This window comes from Sinocyclocheilus grahami, unplaced genomic scaffold (genome assembly GCF_001515645.1).
Source record: "Sinocyclocheilus grahami isolate Dianchi unplaced genomic scaffold, SAMN03320097.WGS_v1.1 scaffold532.1, whole genome shotgun sequence".
NCBI classification, from domain to species: domain Eukaryota; kingdom Metazoa; phylum Chordata; class Actinopteri; order Cypriniformes; family Cyprinidae; genus Sinocyclocheilus; species Sinocyclocheilus grahami.
The window spans coordinates 114,435-122,536 of record NW_015505711.1 but is presented as its reverse complement, the minus strand read 5'-3'; the positions used below and the strand labels follow the sequence as shown (position 1 = coordinate 122,536).

Genomic DNA, 8,102 nt, shown 5'->3' with positions numbered 1-8,102 from the left:
AGGCTCTCTGTAGGCCTCCCTTCGAGCCTGTTGAGGAGATATCTGATCGCTTACTTACCATAAAAACTACCTTCCTTCTGGCGATATCTTCCCTCAAGAGAGTTGGGGATCTGCAGGCCCTTTCAGTGGCCTCATCTTATCTAGACTTTGCGCCTGGTCTGGCCAAAGCGTTTCTGTTCCCGCAATAGGGATATGTCCCTAAGGTCCCGTCCTCTACACCGCGGCCTGTCGTACTCCAGGCCTTCAGTCCTCATCCCTTTGGGGATCCAGACCAGAAGAGGCTAAACTGTATGTGTCCGGTGCGTGCACTGGATGCATACGTCCACAGAACTGCCCTGTGGAGGAGGGCGGACCAGTTGCTTGTTTGTTATGGTACCCCTAAGAGAGGTCTGCCGGCAACTAAACAGACCCTCAGTCGCCCGTGACGTCTCGCACATCTATTGGTCTGATTACACACGAGGTTCAGAGCCCGTCACGCCGAAGGGCGTTCCCCTAGCATTTCCAATGCAGCGTCTCGTTCCCTCAAGGAACTAGAGTTACATACATAACCCGAGACGTTTTCTGAGAGCTACGACTTGTACCACATGACCGCTGTACCACCTGACCACCGCAGGCTCTATTTAGGCATTGATAGTGTTGCCATAGAAAAGCATAATTCCGAGTCCGAGGACGTGAACAGCTCAGAGTAGAACGTGACGTGCTCTCATCTCATCTTACTCATACGGTAATTATGATTTGGCGTGAATGCAGCATAAAAGCCATTACAAACAAGGCATTTGTAGCATCCAGTGGGGACATAATTATTGATTATGATGACTTATACTGTCTTTTTACGTGTTGCATCGCGCCGCGCAAACATAAAACCATGTCTGCATTTGTGATCGAATCATCATTGGCAAATCCTTTAAATATGAAAACGTACTTACAGGCTGTGAGTCAGCATTATTTGTCAGAACACCGGCATTGTAGGCTACTCTCCCAGGAAACAGTCCTCGTCCTCCGTAAAATGCGCTGCACACATCTTTGGGTTTTTTTGGGTTGAACTGTTCTAGAACAGTGTTGTAAATACAACTTAACCACTGATTTCTAGTTGTGTCCTCTTTTGGAAGGCCAAACTAATCTTTTGCAAATCTTCCCACACAGTGACGTAGACATGTGGGGGCGTGTTAGAACGAGCCATTTTAGGAGGGTGTGGACGAGTCTTAACTTTTATAAAGAATATCTCTTTGGGTATGAGACTTTAGTCTTTGCAACTTTAGGGATCTTATCTATTCACGAACAGCTTGTAACACTTCTAAGAGAAAGGAAAACTTGAAATTGCATCATATGACCCTTTAATCAAACAGATATTTATAGAGGCAAATGTTGTAATCGTGCTTAAGGACTGAAGAAATTGAGTAAAACTGATGATGACGATGTTGATGATTTGCTTAGGGCCAAAAAATTAGGGGAAAGAAAATGAAAAAAAAAAAACTGTACTAAAATTCTAAATTTTAATTTTAATTTCTGCCTTAATTTAACCATGGTGAGCTGTCATGATTACGTGCCAGCTTTTAATAATTCAGCATTAGGTTTAAATAATTCAATTTGGATTTTAAAAAGTAGATATTGCATTTGAAAATTTAAAGGGGTGGTTGATTGCGATTTCACTTAACGTTAGTTAGTGTGTAATGTTGATGTTTGAGCATAAACAATATCTGCAAAGTTACGACACTGAAAGTTCAATGCAAACTGAGATATCGTATTTTAAAATTCTGGCAGTTTAATGCCTAAAAAAACGGCTGGTAGGGACTACAACAAGTTACTTCCCGGGTTCGTGACATCACAAACCCAGATAAACCCCGCCCCCGGGAAAAGGTAGCAAAGGGGGTGAGGCCATGCTGCGCTGCTTTAGAGAAGAGGAAGAGAAAACTAGAGGTGCAGGTAAAAATCTATTCATATATGAATCATTATTCTGTCTTCTAACAATTCTAATGGATTCACAAGTTTCAAAATCAATGTTCTAAAGCAGCGGTTCTTAATACTGTTCCTCGTGCCCCCTTGCTCTGCACATGCTCTGCATCTCTCTCTCTCTCTCTCTCTCTCTCATTCAGCTCAGCTCCAACAATGAACTGTTCCAATTAAACACTTATTTTTACATTTGACACATACACAATCTAACTTTAATTACCTGAAAGCTGACCTTCACTTCAACAAAACATAATACTTTATAAACTGCTTATTGTTTCAATCCCACTTTATGAAGTCAAACACCACAAGGAAGGTCCTGATTACGATAAAAAAATCTATATTTTGCCCTAAAAAAGATTACAGATTACACACTTGGGATCTATTAGGAGTGGAGAGTTCATCCTTCACTGATAAGCACTGTTTGCTTTCGCATTAAAACAAACTGGGCTCGATGAGTTCCAGCACATTATTACTTTTCCACAGTGGCATCATTTTACTGCTTGCCTCAAGCCACAGCCTCTCTGTTTGCCCATAATCACGTGGACCCGTCAGGTAATTGGTTTTATTTTGAGAAGTTTTATTTTGTTTGTTGTTTTAACCCTATGAGAGATTTGACGGAACTTGTGTTTATTGAGACAGATCCTACTGTGGTAGTGGGAAAATCAGCCATGTTAATCATCAGCCATGAGAATAATCTGGGGTAAATGAGCAACGTATAGGAAGAGGCTGTGTGGAGAAGAAGGGATTCGAGACAGCAGGCGACTCTGTGTTCTGACTGAATGTGAGGGTGGGTGCAAATAACAGGGTTTTCAGAGGGACCTCTCAGTGCGAAAGGACAAAAACCACTGACACCTAATCATAACACCCACCACTGATAGAAATCTTATCACTGAGGGTGGAATTAATTAAGTGGAGTCGGCAAGTCAAGGAATGCAATTTGGGAATAGCTTTTCAAAGTGCAGGTTACTTTGTGCCTCTGGTGGGGCAGCGGAGGTGGTGCTTTCCCTGTGGTGTACAGTGTTACATTACTGTGTCATTTTCTAAAGTTGGACTAGAGAGAGGAAAACCATACTGTTTTTTGATGTCTTGCCATTGAAAAACTTTTGAATTGTTCTCTCACAAAAAGACAAGCTGTGCTTAGTATACCTGCATTTTATTTCCGTTATATCATGCATTTTTAATGAACTGATTCATTGTTTAATAAGCTTCTCTTTCTGCTTCCATGGAAATAGAGCAGTTTTTCTTTAAAGGGTCTTAAATGAGATAAATAAATTATTGAGTTCAGTTAGCCCTGCTCGTCAGGCAATATTTCTGACTGGAGGAACATTTTCGCAACTGTGTGTGAAAACCTTGTGAAGACTTACAGAAAATGTTTGACCTCTGTCATTGCCAACAAAGGGTATATAACAAAGTATTGAGATGAAATTTTGTTATTGACCAAATACTTATTTTCCACCATAATTTGCAAATAAATTCTTTAAAAATCCTACAATGTGATTTTCTGGATTTTTTTTTCTCATTTTGTCTCTCATAGTTGAGGTATACCTATGGTGAAAATTACAGGCCTCTCTCATCTGTTTAAGTGGGAGAACTTGCACAATTGGTGGCTGACTAAATACTTTTTTTCCCCACTGTATGTCCAGAACAAAATTTACATTTAAACTAATATTTTACTGTTAGCAGCTTTCCTAAAAGAAAAAAAAAGAAAAACTGCAAAAGACTATTTGCTGGATCATGCCGGGTACACACTGCACGATTTTAGCCCCAATTTTCACACATTGACCATTTTGACCAGCAGCCTGAAATGTGTTTTGACTAAAAATGACATCACGGCAACCTACAGCCAATGAAAGAGCAACATACAGGGCAAGGGAAATGTCAGGGGAGGAGTCACAGACTTGCAACAGAACATCAGCATGCATGGCTTCTGCAAGAAACCATTCTCTCGTCATATTCTTCTAATAGGAAAAGAAACTAAAGTAAAGAAATAGAAGTAAAGTTTGACAAGACTAGGTGGCGTTTCTCCTCATGGTTTTGGAGGAGCTGGCGTGTAAGCCAGAGCACGCTTGAAGAGCGCAAAAAGCAATGACTGAAAAGCACGGCTAGAAGCCATGACCAAAAAAGCTAAAGAGCTAAAAAGGCGATGACTAAAAAGCATAGCTCAAAGCTATGACTAAAAAGCCGCATGGCTAAAAGAGCAAAACTAAAAGCTAGACGCAAAAAGCCATGATCTGATGGTGTCCTGAGTATTTAAAGTGGACTTTTGGACACATCCCAAATGGTGTTTTGACCAATTAAGACACTGTCTTAGCTCAGGGTGTTGCTATATTTCTCCTCCCAATTCATAAATCAAATGTTATCTCATCAGTCACATGGTCCGAGTTTTTCCGCTCTCGCAGAGTATAATTTTGGACATGATTTCTATAACAAGAATATGATACATTTGATAAAGAATTGATTGGAAGAAACGTTTCAAGCAAGAAGATTCAAACACACATACTAAATATGAATATAAAGTTACTCAATAGTTATTAAAAAGACATACACAATACGTGATTAAAACATGATAGTCTAATGTGTGGGTTAGATACATAATATGGAGTTAAGCAATGGACTGATATTAGTTTATAAGTTTGGTCATTTTGGTGCATCTACATCTGTAAAGACAGTTTCTGTACCATTTCTCTGAACAAAAGGACATGGTCTGTGAAGACCAGAGGTTAAGAGGTCTCTCATAAGGAATCTCAGTCTGTTCTTTGTCTTCTAGGTGGGGGGAAAGTCAATCCAAAGAGCTTGTGATCGTGATTACTATCACTGGTTTACATGTGATGGTCATGCTGTGCATTTCTTTGACCATTAATCTTGCTTACTTGCCCCAAAATTGACAATCTCCTTGGAACTGTCAATAAGTGTTCTTTTGTTTAAATGCTGTGAGCTACTCAAAGCTGCTAGTTGGTGGACATGACCTGACTTGACCTGATTTATGAACATCCTGTGGCTTGGGCCTTTCTGTGGAATTCGGCTTCTCGTGTTTCAACCATGTTCTTGATCGAATCTTAAATTGTCTGATTCGGTCTGATACCCTACAGTGTGTTCCCAGCATTAGCTGGATTTAAATGATCTCACAGCAAGATTTAGCTGGTTGGCAGGTTGGTCTCCCAGCCAGATAGACTGAAAAGTGGCCAAAACCTCTCTAAAGCCCGGCTCACACTGTGCAATTTTGGCCACGATTTGGTCGTCTGAGACAAATTTTGAAAATCCTAAAAGATTCCTATAATCCTAGGCTAAAATCTGTAGTCTTTGATCATTAGTTTGACATGTTCACCGACAGCCGATTAATGACCGTTGCGATCAAATTTTTCCTCTGACGAACTGCTGGCAGTGTCAGAAGATTTGGCGCACAGTCCTGCAGTGTGACATCTCCTACGACAAATGTCAAACTGTCTAGACTGAAAAGTGGCCAAAACCTCTCTAAAGCCCGGCTCACACTGTGCAATTTTGGCCACGATTTGGTCGTCTGAGACAAATTTTGAAAATCCTAAAAGATTCCTATAATCCTAGGCTAAAATCTGTAGTCTTTGATCATTAGTTTGACATGTTCACTGACAGCCGATTAATGGCCGTTGCGATCAAATTTTACCTCCGACGAAATTCTGGCAGTGTGACTTCTCCCACGACGAACGTCAAACTGCCATGATCAGAATTAATGCTAGAGATTTCTTCTAACCGCATAAACTCCGGCACTCTCGTCCTCTGCTCACGGAATTCATATGATTTGTTGCCTTTGCTATGATAAACACCGGTTGCGCTGCTGTTTTCATGTGGGTGTGTAGTGCTGCTTGAACTATTCTGCATAAATACACCGTATTTTGCTGCCATTCATATACTTTTAATGATAGCCAACATTACAGCCAATGCCAAGCCAATTACAGTGCAATGCAGCTCGCAGTCACTGAACGTGTATGGGTTGATAATGTAGAACTCTGGACAAGTTCTTGCGCGCACCCGTTTTAACGCGTCTTGACTGTCGTACAGTCTGACATTAATGACAACTGAGATCCCACAGTGTGACATGATCATCATTTTCTTAAAAAATCGCACAGTGTGAGCCTGGCTTAAAGCAGATCACCAGGAAGATCAGGTAAGAACAGAAAACCAGCCTTGGCTGCTTTAAGGATGTCTTACAAAGGTTTCTTAGAAGTTGCATTGCTTTGAAAGTGTTGATCATCTCTCACTGGAAACCACAGAGAAACGTACTGCTAATAGGGCATCAAAAGCTTGTTTAAAAATGGTTGGTAATTTGAATATAATGTATTTTACATATAGGCAATGACATCAGTCACATGCTTGAGAAACCTGCATACAATAAGATGACTTTTGCAGCAGTAACTTCATAACTCTTTTAAAGAGTTTAATAGTCATAAAACCACAACTAAGGCTGGGCTATATGGCCAAAAAAATGATCACTATAAAATTTTTCATATTAGTCAATATTGATAATTATCACAATAAATTTCAAATATTTATTTTTTTTAAGTTTAAAGGCAGCTTTTTGCTCCTAAGTAAGAGTTGTAAAAACCAGACTGTTGATTGTGGTTTTAAACTAGGCCTACTCTTTATGGCCAGAACATGACAAATACTTCACATTTTTTAATTCTTTACACATTTCCAGTCATTTTTCCTTAACAAAATTAAAATCTTAATAGAAAATTTAATTTTTTAGATTCTGCATGTTTTAAAGGCACAATATGTAATTTTTTGCAACTAGAGGGCGCAAATTCAAAACAAACAAAGGCGTAGTTTGATGATGCCGTGACTGAGTGTAGAATCATGGGAGTTGTCGTCTTCATCCCCACAGCCCGAAGCAATCCGATGGGACTTGGGCAGAAATCATGTTCATGGATGAGCTAATGTATTAAATGTAATAAATGTATTAAAGATTTATTAACGTCGTAGTATGAAGCAGAGTGAGGCAGAAAGCTGTTCAAGCCAAATGAGGGAGACACACGGCCCGAACCACCTTCATATTCATGACATGTGTCATGTCATGATTATGAAGGTGTCATGTCAGTCTTATGCACACCCCTTCAAGTAAAGTGTTACCAACAATTTCTTAATCACAAAAAAATACTGTAATATATTCCATTACTCCTATAATAATACACACCTACATTAATAATATAATAAAATTCGATATGAATATCCCACATTTCTGCCACAATACCATGGAGCAGTTAGTGTTACTACAGTAAATCCATGGTAAATGATGGCGATTTGTAGATTGAAAAGCCTTCTGACTGTATCACTGAGCAGTGTTTCTCCTGTTTGCCAGCACTGTTCATCCGGCTTTAAACTAGTTTCAATCATAGTCATGTGTGTTCTTCGCTGAATTCAAGCGCACAGCGCTGTTTAGTGCTCGCGTGACCACGACTGACCAGATTTATCCGTGTGGCAGAGTTCAAATGAGTAGTGCTGTTTCATTCTGCTTTTGGCACATGAACATTATATCGAACATTTATCGAACTCTTTATTTTATCAAGGAAAATTATATTGCGATAATTATCGTTATTGTTTTATCGCCCAGCCATAACCTTAACCCTCTACCGCATGGTGTAGGCATATGGCAACATACTCTTTGTGTTCATTTCCTTGCCACTGTCTTGTAGCGTCTCGACCAATCTGACGCACTAATTTTTATTTGATTTAACAAATCAATTATTCATTAGATTAACAAATCGTCACAGTCCCCTCACTCAATAAACTGGATGCCAGGATTTCTGCTGAACACCATCCCCCCTTTGGTCACCATGACAGCTAATCATGATATCACTGGTTTGATGACCCCCCAGGAATGTGAGTAGGATAACCCACTCTTTGTCCCTATAGGAGAGGCAGAGCAGAAATGGACTTTTCTACTAATTAATTCATAGGAAAACCTTTCTTTGAATGAACACACATATCCTTCAGGTCATTGGGTATATTATTGTCATCGTGTATTTTGTCTTTGATATTTTTAGACTATTTTAGTATGCTTGTGAGGGAACCCATTCCTGATCATCCCTTTTCACTATATGTAATCTTACCTTGTTTAGTATCTATGAATTCGCCTTCTGATGATCTAAACAAGAATGTATATTATATGTTGGTACATA

General features: G+C 39.6%; 1 long non-coding RNA gene across 1 annotated transcript in view; it reads left to right on the top strand.

The window, feature by feature from the left end:
• Positions 1–8,102, top strand: part of LOC107555335 (uncharacterized) — a 16,552-nt gene that overhangs the window by 7,787 nt on the left and 663 nt on the right. The window contains exon 3 of the long non-coding RNA XR_001605155.1: positions 3,816–3,827. This is a non-coding gene — a long non-coding RNA (uncharacterized lncRNA). The remainder of the gene's footprint in view (positions 1–3,815; positions 3,828–8,102) is intronic.